The 19,567-nt window shown below is 41.0% G+C and overlaps 1 protein-coding gene across 1 annotated transcript in view; it reads left to right on the forward strand.

The window, feature by feature from the left end:
* The first annotated feature begins 669 nt into the window (after positions 1–669).
* The window catches only part of LOC106590055 (cadherin-6), a 100,269-nt gene continuing 81,371 nt past the window's right edge, over positions 670–19,567 (forward strand). The window contains exon 1 of the mRNA XM_014180566.3: positions 670–942. The gene's annotated coding sequence lies outside the window, so the exon portion shown is untranslated. The remainder of the gene's footprint in view (positions 943–19,567) is intronic.

The following is a 19,567-nucleotide window of genomic DNA, read 5'->3' on the forward strand; positions in this document are numbered from 1 at the left end:
AGAACTCCCCATAGTTCAGTAAATAAAATTAGAAACCACAAACTAAATAATTTACATATTTTGCCCACTATAGATTTTTTTATTTTCTGTTTAGAGGAAAAATATTATTGGCACACTTTATGTAATTCAAGTTTTCTATATTATCCACACTTCAAGGTTAACATTTGAATACTTACAAAAAGGCAGGCAAACAGTAGCCTACCTTATTCTTACATGCTAAATAGGCCTATCCTACTGGTCACAGATATCAGTTCATCTAGTTTTGAGTTGTCAACTAACATGAATTCAACATGAAATGAACAAAAAATGTCACCATGTCATTGGATTTAGGTTCAAAGTTGGGTGAAAAAAAGAGAAATGCCCTTACATTGACGACTTTTTGCAAATCCAATTAGTTTTCCACATTGATTCAACATCATCACATATATTTTTGGAGGTTGAAATTCCATGGAAACAACGTTGATTCACCAGGTTTTTATGTCAATATATTTGGACATTTCTTCATTAGGCCTATATTATTTGCTACCACATGGATATTAGTAGTCTTACATTCAGGCTGAGGTTTTCAAATTGAGCTGACAATAATATATAATTTCTCTCCATCCTTCTGTTGAAGTAGCCTACATCAGTCCGTTCAAACATGCCTCCACAGCGCGGCAAGCTGTTCATTATTTTCTCTCGGACGATTTCTCCCCCTGCCCTGTATCAGGGACTTGTGAATGACAGCCAATCGGAGGCTGTGCCCTTTCCTTCAGCCTCCCCTGACATACACATAGAGAAGTGATGCTGCCTACGCGAAAAAGCTAAACGCAGTTGAGGAACAGCCTTGAAGCTCTTTTGGAACTGCTGCAGTGAACGAAAGGATACACTTCTCCCTCATCTCACCAACTACCCCTTCGCTATCGTAGGATTTCTCCAACTGAATAAGAACTCCGGTGGCAGGTGAGTGAAACGATCAAATCAACTTTATATATATTTATATATATATATCGATGTGAACATCTTTTCAGCTTTGTGCTTTGTGGCCAAATGAAAGGTTGTCCCGATATATAAGGCTACTGTTTGAAAACTGCCGAGTCAAGTGCTACTGCGACCTAGAGGTTAGGCTATTGGTGTAATTTATTGACCGTTGTACATGCATTGATTTCCAGGTAGCATTATACGTTATATGTTCAATAGTTGATTCATAAATAAGGGTGAGTCTAGGCGACTTAACTTTAGAGTACATCGCTGGAAGTTGCTTGGAATATCACTCGATGTGTAATGCATTATGCCGCATTCACGTAAACAGCCGGAACCACGAAACTCGGAAATGTTCGACTCGCTAACTGGTTGAACGCGGCACGTGTAGCCTATAACTAGTTAGCAAGTCGGACATTTCCGAGTTTCCTAGTTCCGACTACCACATAAACGCGGCATTAGACATAATGGACCACTGGGCCAACTTTAGGTTTTCGTTTATTATAGGCCACGATGTTGGATAATGAATTGTGGATACTATTATTTATTTGACTCCTTCAGATCAGATGTACAGTAGGCTGCAGTAGCACTGTGCTGGCGCCACAAGTCAACACATCACGGAGAGTATCAAACGGAGGGAGGTCCACCTTATATCTCCTTAATTAATATAATGACAACTGAATATTTTTTATGTAATATTCATTGTTTGTTGGTGCTATATGAAATGTTCTCATTCCTCTTAATTCTTCCCCACTGGTTATGCTACGGATATCAATGCAGGTAGCCTAAAGGCTACAGTAGAATAGGCTACATGCGTTGATGGAAATATGAAATTCTTTCTCTCTGTACAGTTGGCTGGTGTAGCCTGAAGCACACGGGCCAGACCATGATTTCAATAGGCTCCAGGAGATGCCAGGATTTTTCCAAGTATGCCTCCTCAAGTGCGCCCTCAGTCATATTACATTAAGTCATAACGTTTGAGGCTTTTACAGTATTAATTTGGACTAGGTACATTCGGGTAGGCCTGTAGGCTATGCAATTCTTCAACACCTTTGCATTCTCATCAGCTTTTTAGTTGGGGGGGGGGGGGGGGGGGGGGCCACCTCGCTGCCATTTTTTTGCCATGGGCAGAGAGAAAAAAGTTGCAGTTTTACAGCTAATTTCCTGCATTTCTACCCATTTTGTCACAGGGTGGAGTAAGATGTATGCAGTATTAAAGCTAATTTCCTGCAATTCTGCACATGTTGTAATGACATCTGAGTGAGAAATGACTAACAAAATCAATGGGGACCCCTGGAAGTCAGGGCCCCTGTTCAAGTGCCCTATATGCCCGGTCGGTATACAGACGTGATTACTACAAGCTTAGATAGCTGGCTAGACTAATTACCAATCCAACAATTGTTAGTTGGTATGGCTAATTGAGTGGCTGACATAAGATAAAACTTTGCTTTGTACAGTGGGGAGAACAAGTATTTGATACACTGCCGATTTTGCAGGTTTTCTTACTTACAAAGCATGTAGAGGTCTGTAATTTTTATCATTTACATTTTAGTCATTTAGCAGACGCTCTTATCCAGAGCAAATTACAGTAGTGAATGCATACATCTCATACATGGTCCCCCGGTGGAATCGAACCCACAACCCTGGCATTGCACACACCATGCTCTACCAACTGAGCTACAGGGAACTACAGGTACACTTCAACTGTGAGAGACGGAATCTAAAACAAAAATCCAGAAAATCACATTGTATGATTTTTAAGTAATTAATTTGCATTTTATTGCATGACATAAGTATTTGATCACCTACCAACCAGTAAGAATTCCGGCTCTCACAGACCTGTTAGTGTTTCTTTAAGAAGCCTTCCTGTTCTCCACTCATTACCTGCATTAACTGCACCTGTTTGAACTCGTTACCTGTATAAAAGACACCTGTCCACACACTCAATCAAACATACACCGACCTCTCCACAATGGCCAAGACCAGAGAGCTGTGTAAGGACATCAGGGATAAAATTGTAGACCTGCACAAGGCTGGGATGGGCTACAGGACAATAGGCAAGCAGCTTGGTGGGAAGGCAACAACTGTTGGCGCAATTATTAGAAAATGGAAGAAGTTCAAGATGATGGTCAATCACCCTCGGTCTGGGGCTCCATGCAGGATCTCACCTCGTGGGGCATCTATGATCATGAGGAAGGTGAGGGATCAGCCCAGAACTACACAGCAGGACCTGGTCAATGACCTGAAGAGAGCTGGGACCACAGTCTCAAAGAAAACCATTAGTAACACTACGCCGTCATGGATTAAAATCCTGCAGTGCACGCAAGGTCCCCCTGCTCAAGCCAGCGCATGTCCAGGCCCGTCTGAAGTTTGCCAATGACCATCTGGATGATCCAGATGAGGAATGGGAGAAGGTCATGTGGTCTTATGAGACAAAAATTTAGCTTTTTGGTCTAAACTCCACTCGCCATGTTTGGAGGAAGAAGAAGGATGAGTACAACCCCAAGAACACCATCCCAACCATGAAGCATGGAGGTGGAAACGTCATTCTTTGGGGATGCTTTTCTGCAAAGGGGACAGGATGACTGCACCGTATTGAGGGGAGGATGGATGGGGCCATGTATTGCGAGATCTTGGCCAACAACTTCCTTCCCTCTGTAAGAGCATTGAAGATGGGTCGTGGCTGGGTCTTTCAACATGACAACGACCCGAAACACACAGCCAGGGCAACTAAGGAGTGGCTCCGTAAGAAGCATCTCAAGGTCCTGGAGTGGCCTAGCCAGTCTCCAGACCTGAACCCAATAGAACATCTTTGGAGGGAGCTGAAGGTCCGTATTGCCCAGCGACAGCCACGAAACCTGAAGGATCTGGAGAAGGTCTGAATGGAGGAGTGGGCCAAAATCCCTGCTGCAGTGTGTGCAAACCTGGTCAAAAACTACAGGAAACGTATGATCTCTGTAATTGCAAACAAAGGTTTCTGTACCAAATATTAAGTTCTGCTTGTCTGATGTATCAAATACTTATGTCATGCAATAAAATGCAAATTAATTACTTATAAATCATACAATGTTATTTTCTGGATTTTTGTTTTAGATTCCGTCTCTCACAGTTGAAGTGTACCTATGATAAAAAATTACAGACCTCTACGTGCTTTGTAAGTAGGAAAACCTGCAAAATCGGCAGTGTATCAAATACTTGTTCTCCCCACTGTATGTATATATATATATATATGCCAGAAATGTATGGCGGATTGGAAGTGATGCAGTTAATTACATTGATGGAAGCTACAATCTATCTGCAATATTAAAGCTGATCTACACCCTAAAAAAAATAAAATAATTGAGACCCAGACTGAGCCCCCCCATACAGTCAGGGGCCCTAAAAGGACCATTTATGTCGCTTATGCCTGGAACCTTAATAACTTTAATTGCTTGCATGAGTTTGATTGAGCTGTATTCTTTGGGTTGGTTAGGCCTACCTTATGCACCTTGCTTTGACAATATGGCAGTTGATTCTTTCCTAGTGTTTTTCTTTTGTTTTGTGGCATTTAGCCTATATCACAAACTTGACTCTTAACAGGCCCTTTGCTTTGTACACCTTAGCTTGTGCAGCATATAAATTACTTCATGTTTCATGCTTCAGTTACAAAAAATATTGTGCTTAAAAAAAGCATTAGATTAGAAACTACATTCTCAGATTGTGGGAACGTCAGGTGAGCGCTACTGGGTGTTGTCTAGATGGATTACAGTTTATGTCAACATTGACTTTTCGTAGCTGGTTAGAACTTACACAGCAGGTTAGGATAATTTACATAGCAGGTTAGGATAATTCGATTAAAGCTAGGAAAATTGAGGATTCGCAAAAATTTTACGTCAATTTGGCGTAAACTGAATCCCTTCTAGACATGACCATGCTGTTGGTCATGCGCACTGCATTCTGGGAATCTGCCTATTCCTCAAAACCTTTGGAGAAAAAAAAGCCACATTTAGGCATACCTCACTGTAAATACACAAAGATAAAAAAAAGAACCACTGTTAAATTAAAGTTGATATGTAAAAGTAATTAATTATTCAAACATCCATATTTTGTGTTTTAATGCTTGATAAAGTTATCCAGGCCTTCCTCTAGCCTCCAGATTGCTTCATGTTGGTTATATTGCTCTAGCTCTCTAAAGCCTGCAGTGATATGCCTGGAGGAGGCCAAGAAGTTGTTAGGGGGAGTTGACTAAGTAGGCTACCAGGGGAATATGCTGCAAGAATATCACCCTCTCTCACACATTCAAATGAGCAGATCATGTACTACAGTACATGCTTAAAAAAAATAAGATTGTACGCTGTTGACAGAGACTTGTGCAATGGGTATCTCATGCATTACATTAAGATGTTGGCTTTGGAAATAAAATACGTTTTACATTGACACTTGGAAGGAGTTGTGTTATAGGCCTAATGCTGATATGTTTTTCATAATTCACCCATCTGCATTTGAAAATTACTTATCACCATTTTGTTTGCATAAGACAGATGACAGCAGTTTGGTACTGTAAAATAACTTACTAGTGTGACGAGACCAAGGCTTTTGCAACAGAACAGATTTCATGGCTCAGTTTTTACATACATTTTGGTTTGAAGTTGGAAGATGAAAGAGAGAGAGTAGCATAAGATCGGTGTCTGATCAAAGACATACAGCAAACATGTCAGGGACTGAATATTTATAGCCTCTGAAAATAGACATTCCTCTGTGTGTGTGCCCGCGTGCATGGACGTGTGTGTACTGTGTGTGTGGTGTATGTCCGTGTGTAGAAGCATGTGTGTGATTGTGTGTCCGAGTGTGTGCGCATGGGTGTGTGGTGTATGTGTGTGTGTGTGTGGGGGGGGGGGGGGGGGAGACAGGGGATAAGGGAATAGCCATATCATGGAATTTGTTTTGACAGGTAAGGGAATAGATATATCAAAACCATTATTCTTCAAGGCCTTGAAATGAATGCTTTGGCGTCAACATTTCATCAATCCATTTTTTAAAATCAACTATCTAGTATATTCCACAGGTAATTTGCGTCATCAGTTTAGGGCAAATCCAAAGGCTGGATGTTGTTATGAGGTGATGCTGATTACCTGTGTTCTCAATCTGCTCGTTCTCTCGTTCTCTCTCTCGTTCTCTCTCTCTCTCTCTCTCTCTCTCTCTCTCTCTCTCTCTGTCTCTCTTTCTCTCTCCTGTCTTCACTATCTCTCATTTCTTGAGTGTTAGTGTGATGATGATGACATCACAGGATGTGGGTAAACCCGATGGCCGGGCTGTCTGTGATGACCAATGACCCGTTGCTGATTACATTATGTCCGCTCCAGATGGACAGCGTCATTTTGATGTGTCCTGCTCCAGAATCATAATATTGAACCTTTCAAGTCCTCAGTCCTCCAAGCAGCAGCATCTGGTCTTAATGAAATCACATCCCCATGCCCACTGACTATCTGTACCACTTCACAGTGACACACAAAACTAATTGCGTTCTTTCTGTGTGTGTGTGTGTGCACATGCGTATGTTTTGATGTATTAGTAGTCAGTCACTAATACCTTGGGGCACCTTGATTATTTCTGTGCGTTAGTGAAGGTCCATATATGGTGTGATTATCATGGCTGTGGTTGTATTGAAAGAAAGGATATGGAGTTTGAAAATTGTTAATTTGGATATTCCTGGGTTTAACTCAAATGGAGGATGTACTCACTAGAATGTTTGAAGAATTGCCTTTAGTATTTTGCCCATACAAAAAAACATGCCCCCTTCTGGACAGAAGAGATATGGAAACTATATGACAGGTGTTTATGACTGCTGACTTGTCATCACCAAAACTAAGCATTTTGAAGTTTCTTTGAGAATAATGCCAACCTGGTAACTATGTGCTAATGGTGTATCTTCATTCAGAAAGGTATGGTCAGAACATTTTGTAACTGAACACAAGCAAAATAACAGTTAAGATGTGGTGCTGACATCCCAAACATTTGAGACGTCTGTATTTTGGTTATTCTGAGTGTTTGTGGAGGTCAGTGTTCTTTTTTTGTTGTTGATTTTTGTACAAATATTGTCCGCTGGCCAAAATAATAGCACCATTCTACAGTAGAATCTCAGTTGTTAATTATCTCAGTAATAACTTTAGTAACAGCATAGTTGTTACGTAGGTATTACTATGTAATTACATGGTAATAGGGTTTAGTGATATCAGTTATTACACAATTGGAACAAGGACTCTAATTACAGATCCACTTGCTGATGGTTATTCCATTACTAATGTTATTACACATTTTCCTGTTCCACTATGTAATTAATGTTTTGTAATAACACGTATAAAAGTAAATTGTGAGTTAACATGTTTATAACGGCCAATAAATTGTGACCTCGTTACATGTAACCACAAATCCCCCACTTAATCCCAGGGTTGATTCCATCTTGAGCTAATGATGGAAATAGGCTGGTAACAACAATTACATACACACCAGTGTTGGGGTCAATTCCATTTCAATTCCAGTCGATTCAGGAAGTACACTGAAATTCCTATTCCACTTATTTTCAATGCTTTTAAAATGAATTGGAATTTCATTTACTTTCTGAATTGGGTGGAATTGAAACCCTGACACACACACACACACACACACACACACACACACACACACACACACACACACACAACAGAGACAGCGCGAAGCAAAAGGTATAAGGTTCTCAACACGCTTCTCAGCACAATTTAACAAGATATATTAGTCACCCAGGAGGCAGCAAAAAGCCAGCCGTCCATAGTGCTCAGCAGACTGGGCTTTGACTGGGGAAGAGAGATAGTGATTTACCACAAAGCCCTGTAGACCATGGCACCATTTCAGAGGCTGGGAAGTCACATGGTTGAGGCATGGCCGTGAAAGCCCACACATAGAGTAGCTAGTTACCTCTTTTTATTTTTTCTTAGGGATAAAGGCTTGGAAAGAGTTGGAATTAGGGTAAGGGGGATTTGCGGTGGCTAAAATGCAGGTTTTAGCTAAATAGTTGTGTTTGGACTGTGCTGTGAGCTGTAAGGTATGAAAGATAAACAACTCTACCTTATATAAACTTAGATCGGGTGCTGAATCCTCGTGCTGTGCATAGTCCAAACAACAAAAATAGGAGAGCACTCCGGTGATTAAACTGAAATGAACATATTTGTATTAACGCACAAACTTTTAGAGTATGAGTCCTTCTTCAGCGTGCATAGGAGGCAATGGCAATCAATGTTATGACAAAACAGGCCACAGACAGGTGGCCATTATTATAGATTCACAAAGTCAGTATTGATCCAATCAAGAGATGCAATGCAGACTTTTCTATGACGCATCATGTGTGTTCCCTCAGTAGTATTATAGTATGTGTCTAATCTGTGCTGTGAGCTATAAGGTGTGGACAGATGCTGTAGATGAAGACACTCATACAGGAGCACACATTCACACACACTCAGATCCTACCTCGCGTCCAGCCGCTTCACTCTGTCTGGTTATAAGGATTCCTGGCAGTAAACAGCCCAGGGGCTTAACTCCAATACTACAGACAGGGAACGTCCCAAATTGAACCTTATTCCCAATATAGTGCACTACTTTTGACCAGGGCCCATAGGGATCTGGTCAACAGTAGTGCACTATGTAGGGAATAAGGTGCCATTTGGGACGAAGGCACAGATTGCACTAAGTGGCCTGAGGATGTTAAACAGTGTCTGGGGGGCAGAACAGAACAGAACATGACAGTCAGTTAATAAGTGTTAAGAAGAAGACCAAGTGGAGGCCAGAGAACAGACGACAACAATGTCTGTCTGACTGACTCAACATACTGTACAGCACAGGAGGGTCTGACTGGTGTTAGAGAAAAGGAAGGGATCCTATTGACTGTTGGATAAGAATGGGGCAATAAGAAGAGATCACAGATCCAAGCAGAAGACGAGGAGTATTAGTGGCTAGCTTTGAGACATAGACAAGGAATGGGTCTGTGTGTGTTTGTGTCTGACTCGCTAGAGCAGGGGCTGTGGGAGAGGAGAGGAGAGAGGGATCTAGCTAAATAGGATGATAATGACACATGCTTACTCCTGCAGGGCCTGCCATTGTTCTGTCAGCACAGCAGAGAACTGTCAACTACAGAGAACGCTAAGACCAAGGAAGATGTGGGTGTGATAGACTGTTTGTCTGTCAGTGTGTGTGTGAATGTGTGTGTGTGTATGTTGGCAGCAGAGGGGGGGTGATATGATTTCCACACCCTAATAGTCTTCAGAAGTAATTATGCAGGTTATTTCATATGACTTGTAACACGTCGGCTCAGTGAATGTTCACAGTGTGACAGGCTGTCCTTGTGCATTAGCCTAGGGGCTGTGCTTCTGTCCTGCTGCTGGCCAAAACCCTCCTCTTACACCCAGCCCATTCAGGCAGGCAGGCAATCATTATTTTATTTTTTATTTTTTTCCTCTCTCTCTCTCTCTCTCTCTCTCTCTCTCTACACTCACACACACACACTTTTTAGTAGCATATTCACATGAATCTGCATGATAAAATGTTTCACATGAAGTATGTAAACATTTCTCATTTATTTCCCAAGGCAAAACTGGTTAGCATCCTATCTCAACTGAACTATCAAATACTGGAGGGTAGAAATGGTTCTAAAACACCGGTCCAAGATATGCCAATCAGAAAGGGGAGGAGTCAAGGTTCGAATGACTGTCAGTTGTCAGAAAGCAGAATATTATTTCCAAGTAAAGCTCTCTCGCTCTCTCTCCCTCTCTGGTTCGTGGAACAACACTTGAAAACGTAGGATTTTATAGCATCTCTCAAATCTCTCTCACTCTCGCTCACACTGTGTGTACTGTATGTGTTTCTCTCTTTCTCTTTGCTGTTGATGGCTTCCCTGCCTGTTGTGGCACTGATACTGTATCTGGACTTTCCTTTCCCGACAGTCCTCTCTCAGCACATTTTACTAGATGTACCTTATACTGAAGAAGAACAGCTAACCTTTACAACAGGCTTTCATACACTCTTAAATATTAAGGTGCAAGTTGGAACCAAATAAGGTTCTTGAGAGCGATACCATAGGGTAGCCATTCCACAGTCTCTGAAGAAGCATAAATGGGATGGTTCTTTAAAGAACCATACAATAATCCAAAACCAGAAATGTTTCTGTCCTCCAGGACCAGAATTGAATAGCCCCGCTGTTGGGTTTCAAGCCTTATTTGCATATTTCCCAGGGTGTCTTTCAAGTAGTGATGGGAAACAGGCTTTCTGAACCCTTTGGGGCTTTCACCAAATTGTGCCGAAAAACAGTTAATTACTCAGAGCTTTTAACAGACAGCACATTTGTGACTTTTATCACATTTCAGGAGAAGACCCAGATGCAGACAGTGTCGAAGTAACAAAGGTTTATTACTAGAACAGGGGGCAGGCAAAACGACAGGTCAAGGGCAGGCAGAGGTCAGTAATCCAGATCAGAGTCCATAAGATACAGAACGGCAGGCAGTCTCGGGGTCAGGGCAGGCAGAGGTCAATAATCCAGGGTGGTGTGACAAGGTACAGAATAGCAGGCAGGCTGAGGGTCAGGGTAGGCAGAATGGTCAAAACCGGAAAAACTAGAAAACAGGAACTACAGTTAACAACATACAAACAGAGAACACAGGTATAATACACTGGGGGAAATGGGGAAGATGGGCGACACCAGGAGGGGGTGGAGACAAGGACAAAGACAGTTGAAACAGATCAGGGTGTGACAACTTTTGCTGGTCAGGAATAAATATATAAAAATTATATAGTACCAGTCAAAAGTTTGGACACACCTACTCATTCAAGGTTTTTTTATTTGTTTTATTATTATTTTCTACATTTGTAGAATAATAGTGAAGACATCAAAACTATGCAATAATACATATGGAATCATGTAGAAACCAAAAAAGTGTTAAACAAATCAAAATATATTTTATATTTGAGATTCTTCAAAGTAGCCACCCTTTGCCTTGATGATAGCATTGCACACTCTTGGCATTCTCACAACAAGTTTCACTTGGAATGCTTTTCCAACAATCTTGAAGGAGTCCCCACATATATTGAGTACTTTTTCGGGTGATTGTGGAGGCCAAGTCATCTGAGGCATCACTCCATCACTCTCCTTCTTGGTCAAATAGCCCGTACACAGCCTGGAGGGGGGTTGGATCATAATCCTGTTGAAAAATAAATGATAGTTCCAGCGCAAACCAGATGGGATGGCATATCGCTGCAGAATACTGGGGTAGCCATGCTGGTTAAGTGTGCCTTAAATTTTAAATAAATCACTGACAGTGTCACCAGCAAGCCACCCCCACACCATCCACCGGTCTAATGTCCATTGCTCGTGTTTCTTGGCCCAAGCAAGTCTCTTCTTCTTATTGGTGTCCTTTAGTAGTGGTTTCTTTGCAGCAATTACACCATGAATGCCTGATTGACGCAGTCTCCTCTGAACTGTTGATGTTGAGATGTGTCTGTTACTTGAACTCTGTGAAACATTTATTTGGGCTGCAATTTCTGAGGTGCAGTTAACTCTAATGAACTTATCCTCTGCAGCAGAGGTGACTCTGGGTCTTCCTTTCCTGTGGCAGTCCTCATGAGAGCCAGTTTCATCATAGCGCTTGATGGTTTTTGCGACTTGCAAAACGTTATTGAAAATTTTCCGCATTGACTGACCTTCAATTCTTAAAGCAATGATGGACTGTCGTTTCTCTTTGCTTATTTGAGCTGTTTTTGCCATAATATGGACTTGGTCTCTTACCAAATAGGGCTATCTTCTGTATAATCTTCTGTATAAACTGTGCATCCAGAGTATTATTTAGGATGTCAGTGTCATAATTTCAACGATTTAGAAAACAAATGTAATCTTTATGTGTATTTTATCCTGTCTCTCGACAAGATGAGAGTCCCTGCTCTACAGGCTGAGCCAACTGTCAGGTGATAACTATAGAAGAATATCTGGACTTAAGTCAAATCAAATCAAATGGTATTAGTCACATGCGCCGAATACAACAGTGAAATGCTTACTTACGAGCCCCTAACAAACAATGCGGTTAAAAAAAATATGGACAGGAATAAGAAATTAAAGTAACAAGTAATTAAAGAGCAGCAGTAAAATTACAGTAGCGAAGCTATATACAAGGGGGTAGCGGTACAGAGTCAATGTGCGGGGACACCGGTTTGTTGAGGTAATATGTACATGAAGGTAGAGTTATTAAAGTGACTATGCATAAATGATAACAACAGAGTAGCAGCGGTGTAAAGGGGGGTATGCATAGTCTGGATAGCCATTTGATTAGGTCTGCAGAAGTCTTATGGCTTGGGGGTAGAAGCTGTTTAGAAGCCTCTTGGACCTAGACTTGGCGCTCCGGTACCGCTTGCCGTGCGCTAGCAGAGAGAACAGTCTGTGACTAGGGTGGCTGGATTCTTTGACAATTGTTAGGGCCTTCCTCTGACACCACCTTGTATAGAGGACCTGGATGGCAGGAAGCTTGGCCCCAGTGATGTACTGGGCCGTTCGCACTACCCTCTGAAGTGCCTTGCGGTCGGAGGCCGAGCGGTTGCCATACCAGGCAGTGATGCAACCAGTCAGGATGCTCTCGATGGTGCAGCTGTAGAACCTTTTGAGGATCTCAGGACCCATGCAAATCTTTTCAGTCTCCTGAGGGGGAATAGGTTTTGTCGTGCCCTCTTCACGACTGTCTTGGTGTGCTTGGACCATGTTAGTTTGTTGGTGATGTGGACACCAAGGAACTTGAAGCTCTCAACCAGCACCACTGCAGCCCCGTTGATGAGAATGGGTGCATGCTTGGTCCTCTTTTTCCTGTAGTCCACAATCATCTCCTTTGACTTGATCACACTGAGGGAGAGGTTGTTGTCCTGGCACCACACTGCCAGTTCTCTGACCTCCTCCCTATATGCTGTCTCGTTGTTGTCGGTGATCAAGCCTACCGCTGTTGTGCCATCGGCAACATTAATGATGGTGTTGGAGTCGTGCCTGGCCATGCAGTCATGAGTGAACAGGAAGTACAGGAGGGGACTGAGCATGCACCCCTGAGGGGCCCCTGTGTTGAGGATCAGCATGGCGGATGTGTTGTTACCTATCCTTACCACCTGGGGGCGGCCCTTCAGGAAGTCCAGGATCCAGTTGCAGAGGGAGGTGTTTAGTCCCAGGGTCCTTTGCTTATTGATGAGCTTTGAGAGCACTATGGAGTTGAACGCTGAGCTATAGTCAATGAATAGCATTCTCACATAGGTGTTCCTTTTGTCCAGGTTTGAAAGGGCAGTGTAGAGAGCAATAGATCATCTGTGGATCTGTTGGGGCGGTATGCAAATTGAAGTGGGTCTAAGGTTTCTAGGATAATGGTGTTGATGTGAGCCATGACCAGCCTTTCAAAGCACTTCATGACTACAGACGTGTGTGCTATGGGTCGGTAGTTATTTAGGCAGGTTACCTTAGTTTTCTTGGGCACAGGCACTATGGTGGTCTGCTTAAAACATGTTGGTATTACAGACTCGGACAGGGAGAGTTTGAAAATTTCAGTGAAGACACTTGCCAGTCTATAAGTAGAGTCCAGCAGAAGTCGACGTTTTGGAAGCCAAAGCTTTGTACATCATTTATCATGTGATAACTACTTTTCAAGTTTGCTTTGGGTTTGAATTAAACTTTTTCAACTCACTTTTACATATTAGAAAAACACTTTGGATCCATATTTTAATAAATACCATTAACAACTACTAGAGCTGTTTAATTTACAATCACTGTTTGAGAAAGAAAGATATCTAAATGGCTCTTTCAATTCAATACTAGTGTGCTATGATAGATTTGTCTGCTGTGTAGCTCTACTCCCTGAGCTGTCTTTCCACCTGCTTAAAAGGTGAAATATCAAGATAAAACAAAAGCTTACAACAGAGGTCGGCGCTCTCACTTCCGAGTTCCAACACCTGCTTCAAACGTCATCATCATGTGGTATCGACCTGCTTTCGAATGTCATCATCGTGTGGTATTGTTACTTTGATACAAGCATCGCTACGTTGTGTCGAATCAGTAGCGCTTTGAAAACTGCATCAGATCGTCGGAGCTCCGGTATCAATCGTCCCATCACTACTTTCAAGTGAATTTTAGAGTTACCAGTACCATCCATGACTGTGTTTGCTGGTGACAGAGACATGGTTTATGCATTCATTCATTTTCAGTCCTGTGGCCTTCACCAAATGAGATCCTAAGAAAATATGTTGTCATTAAAATTTAATTATTTTAGACAATACAATACATATTTCTTTTGAGGGCCTAGTATTATCCTAATACAGTGGCATGAAATGCTAGCTTGCAATGCATAATGCTAGCTTACAAAGTGATGAGTAAATCCAACATTTTACATTTTTATTCACCCGCCACCTGCATTCAAAATGACTAAGACATGAGACAACCTTAATTAAAACCTCTTAAATGTAATGGCAAAATGTAGATTTCCGCCTAAATAGACATACCCAAAAGTAACTGTTATTCATGTGTAATTACATGATTCTGACATGCAACAACTTGGTATATTTGGAAAGAAAACATCTGGTAGCTTATGAGAAAAATATCAGAAGATAGATAGGAGTTACATAGTTCAGAATACACAAGATCAAGCACACACGAAATAACCGTTTTTGTATTTATTTTTTATTTTGAAAGGCATCTTTCATTGACGAGCTATAAGTGAATTATTGATGACTAGAGCTGGAAACACATTAGAGCTGGAAACACAACATGTGAACAATATCAGAGAGAAAAATGGGATTGATAGACCTAAGAACTAGAAATGGGCAGATGTTTTAGTAAGTGGTTACAGGTGTGGTCACGGGACGTTTCCAAGTGTCCCTAAACCTCTCCAAAGTGGCATATGTCTGTAAATTAGATCATTTTAGTGCTATTACATATTTGCAATCCCTAAATTCTATTTGTTCAGTATAAAAACACTCAAACATAGCGTTGCTGTTATGGGGTATCCAGGGTACATTCAAGTGTCCTTTCAACCCCTCCAAAGTGTCCAAATGTGGTAATTGCCTAGTTTTTGCACACTGGATGTGCCTAAAAGTTATTGTTAACTATAAAAACTACATTTCTACAACACCAACCTCTCTCGAACATTGTGGTGGTGTTGGGGGACATACAGGGGATATGGATGCCTACAGCGCGTAAGCAGGCAACGTCATATTTTTGATGCGCAAAGATATAGTCACTCGGTGGACATTCGATGTTGCCATTAAGTCATACATCATCAGTTAACATTGACAATAGGCTAGATTTGTTCCTACCAACCTAAGGATTCATTTGATACCCTCCATGCAGCTATAGCTCAAATACAGACCAAATTGAAGCTTACCTTGTAAGATGTTTGGTGAAAACGTTGTGTAAAATAAACATTTTGACTCTCTGGTCTGGTGATCAATAACGGTAGCTTCACAACGCTAACTGGAATGTAGGTAGCCGCCATCTTGAAACGAGGTCATTGGCTCAGCCTGCCATTATAAATGTGTATGCCCATATATGGTAGTAAGTCATACCAAAGATTTGAAGGCACTGATCAATAGCCAAGATACTCAGCTTTTGCAGAACGGGGCTACTGTTCTCATACCTGTCTGAATTGAATAAAAACAATCAAATATGTGGACTTTACATCTAAACAACCATTTCAGTAACGGGTGCAATAAGTCCAAGTAACAGATTTGAATAGTTCAGAAAAAAATGTATGTTATTTATATTGGAGTAGAATAAGATTAATTAGTCAATGAATGTTCATGCAAAAACATAGATATTGAAAAAAAAAATCTACATGCAAAAGACCATGCTGGTAAATATGATAACTCTAGTTATGAACACCAACTCTGGGGTTATTTTACACCACTGAGTGTCTATTTAACTATTTACAGTGTTTTTTTTTAGTTTGAGTTTTTTTAACCTCCCTGGGCGAGGTGGGACGCTTGCATCCCACCTAGTCAACAGCCAGTGGAATCGCGTGGCGCGAAATACAAATATCTCAAAAATGCTATAACTTCAATTTCTCAAACATATGACTATTTTACACCATTTTAAAGACAAGACTCTCATTAATCTAACCACATTGTCCGATTTCAAAAAGGCTTTACAGTGAAAGCAAAACATTAGATTATGTCAGGAGAGTACCCGGCCAAAAATAATCACACAGCCATTTTCAAAGCAAGCATATATGTCACAAAAACCAAAACCACAGCTAAATGCAGCACTAACCTTTGATGATCTTCATCAGATGACACTCCTAGGACATTATGTTATACAATACATGCATGTTTTGTTCAATCAAGTTCATATTTATATCAAAAACCAGCTTTTTACATTAGCATGTGACGTTCAGAACTAGCATAACTTCCGGTGAATTTACTAAATTACTCACGATAAACGTTCACAAAAAACATAACAATTATTTAAAGAATTATAGATACAGAACTCCTCTATGCACTCGCTATGTCCGATTTTAAAATAGCTTTTCGGTGAAAGCACATTTTGCAATATTCTAAGTAGATAGCCCGGCATCACAGGGCTAGCTATTTAGACACCCAACAAGTTTAGCCCTCACCAAAGTCAGATTTACTATAAGAAAAATGTTATTACCTTTGCTGTTCTTCGTCAGAATGCACTCCAAGGACTTCTACTTCAATAACAAATGTTGGTTTGGTTCAAAATAATCCATAGTTATATCCAAATAGCGGCGTTTTGTTCGTGCGTTCTAGACACTATCCGAAAGGGTAAAGAAAGGTGACGCGCCCGACGCGTTTCGTGACAAAAAAATTCTAAATATTCCATTACCGTACTTCGAAGCATGTCAACCGCTGTTTAAAATAAATTTTTATGCCATTTTTCTCGTAAAAAAGCGATAATATTCCGACCGGGAAATCGTGTTTTAGTACAAAGAGAGAGAAAATAAAAACATGGTGTCGCCCCGTGCACGCGCCTCAGTCTGATGGTCCTCTGATAGACCACTTACCAAAGGCGCTAATGTTTTTCAGCCAGGGGCTGGAATTACATCATTCAGCTTTTTCCCGGGTTCTGAGAGCCTATTGGAGCCGTAGGAAGTGTCACGTTACAGCAAAGATCCTAAGTTTTCAATAAACAGAGCCAAGAAGCCCAAGGAATGGTCAGAGAGGGTACTTCCTGTACAGAATCTTCTCAGGTTTTTGCCTGCCATATGAGTTCTGTTATACTCACAGACACCATTCAAACAGTTTTAGAAACTTTAGGGTGTTTTCTATCCAAAGCCAATAATTATATGCATATTCTAGTTTCTGGGCAGTAGTAATAACCAGATTAAATCGGGTACGTTTTTTATCCGGCCGTGTAAATACTGCCCCCTAGCCCTAACAGGTTAACTCAAAGGTTCTTTATCAAGCAGGAGTACTCAAAGGAACCATAAGAGCTGAGGAAGAACCATTTAAGAAACTATCCCCCAGCTAATGGGGATCCTAATAAAATACCCAAAATACCAAATCAAGTTAGAGTAGCTAGCTCAACGTTTCTGAAATTCTGTTCTGGGGACCCTAAGGGGTACACATTTTAGTTTTTGCCCTAGCGCTACACAGCTGATTCAAATAATCAAAGCTTGATGATGAGTTAATTATTTGAATCGGTTATGTAGTGCTAGGGCAAAAACCGAATCGTGCGACCCTTGAGGTCCCCAGGACCGAGTTTGGGAGACACTGAGTGAGCTTGTCTAACAATCTTAGCTGGCATGCCTGCTGAAAAGGTTGGTAGACTTTGGAAAAGCAAGCTATAACTACATATACTGAATACGACTCACATTCCTTTCAATCCTTTAACCAGATTTTAGCAGAGATGCAGAGAAATATATTTTGTTTCTTAAAAAAAAGAACCACCAGACAGGAGGATACAGAGGTATGCTTGGATATGCAGAAAAATATACATATTTTTCGGCAGAGTTGCATAGGCTGTGGGGGGCAACCGGACCACACCCCCATCCATGCTCACGTACTTTGTGCCCCCCTCAGATTTCTGATGTGCATGACTCCCCTGACTGGGAATAATCTCTCCTAATAATCATAACCTTTTCTACAGTGGTCCCTGTAGCGTACGATCAAACCGGTGTGATTAGAATGCTTATTTAGAACGTCCAGTTTCGAATGATGCAACAATCAGCATTTGAGCTTGCCACACTGTTTTTTCAGAAACGTTTTGCACAAACACAGTCCTTACAAAGTTATGTCCAGAATGTGAGCAGTTTATTTTTGAATGCAATGTTCAGACATTCACAGAAGTAGCTACAGCATAACACAATCATCCAAACCGCAAAAATGTAGGCTACATTTGTCCTAGTACTAACGGAGGAAAGATTGACGTAACATAATCGGTCATATTTTTATAACTCTCGGCTGACAGAAACTACAATATGAATTAGCTAAGAGCAATTACTATTTATAATTAATCACATCACGGGTGAGCTCACCATTGATCGAAATACTTGAGTAAAACACTTTCTAGAAATCGAAAGTGATCCGAAGATGGGTAGTTTGTGAGCTCCGCCATGCCTGTTTTTTTTGCACCAACCAAAGATAATAAGAGGAGACAAGATGAGTTTGGTCTGTTTATAGTATGCATGGTGAAGGAGGTGTGTCGTCTATGATCATCTACTTCCCTTCATTCACTTCCGGAAGTTTACCTGAAATATGAGTGAACCATTCCTTCTTCTCATTATAACATCTTTGGTCTGGCAGATTATGTGACACCCAGAATGCATTGTATAATGTCAACAAACATGGCGCCACACATAGCTGGCAAATAGCTTAGCTCATTATAATCAGTACAACCTTCAAAAAAGTATGTTACACACATCATAGGTGTCCATTACAATATATGCAATAATCGGAATGCATTATTTGTCACCAGTAATTGAAAACATGTGAATAAAACTAAATACATTATGCTCCATACATATACATATATACATACATACTGTATGCGGCTACAGTAGAAACGACAACACGATATACAGAAAATAAGGAACTTACTTTGATAGGAACGCATACATGTCAAAAGTTATTATGTGTAAGGAAAACAACAAGGAAGGCAAAGCGAAGCGAGCGCCAGCAAGTAAACGTTCAAATTCTTGCAAGTCTGCGCATATATATGCATACTTGATCTGCGCAAACATGAGTGAAGTGCGGTGGGTTCTCCTGGAAGAGAGAAGTGTATGCGGCTCAGTAAAGCCTCAAACATAAATTGCCCACAACGCTGAAATGGACTACTTCTGTGTGAATTAATGAGGAGGCGGAACACACCTCAATTCAAACTGTTGTTAGAAAATACAACTTGATAGAAAATAATTTGAAATTGACAAATTGAAACATAGCCTATAGATAATTAGCAGGCAGCGCGTGTTAACTGTCCTGTTGCGTAATAATCACATTTTGGAACAGTGAGTGCATTCTGACATCACGCATAGAACAACTCACACTGGTGTGACCGTTAAAGATATTTGGAACTCGTGTGAAAAGGTTAGTCCATCGCTGTCCACAGTCACTTTGACCACAAACAAAGCGAACCTTGCTC

Source organism: Salmo salar, chromosome 29 (assembly GCF_965601325.2).
Source record: "Salmo salar chromosome 29, fSalSal1, whole genome shotgun sequence".
Classification (NCBI taxonomy): Eukaryota; Metazoa; Chordata; class Actinopteri; order Salmoniformes; family Salmonidae; genus Salmo; species Salmo salar.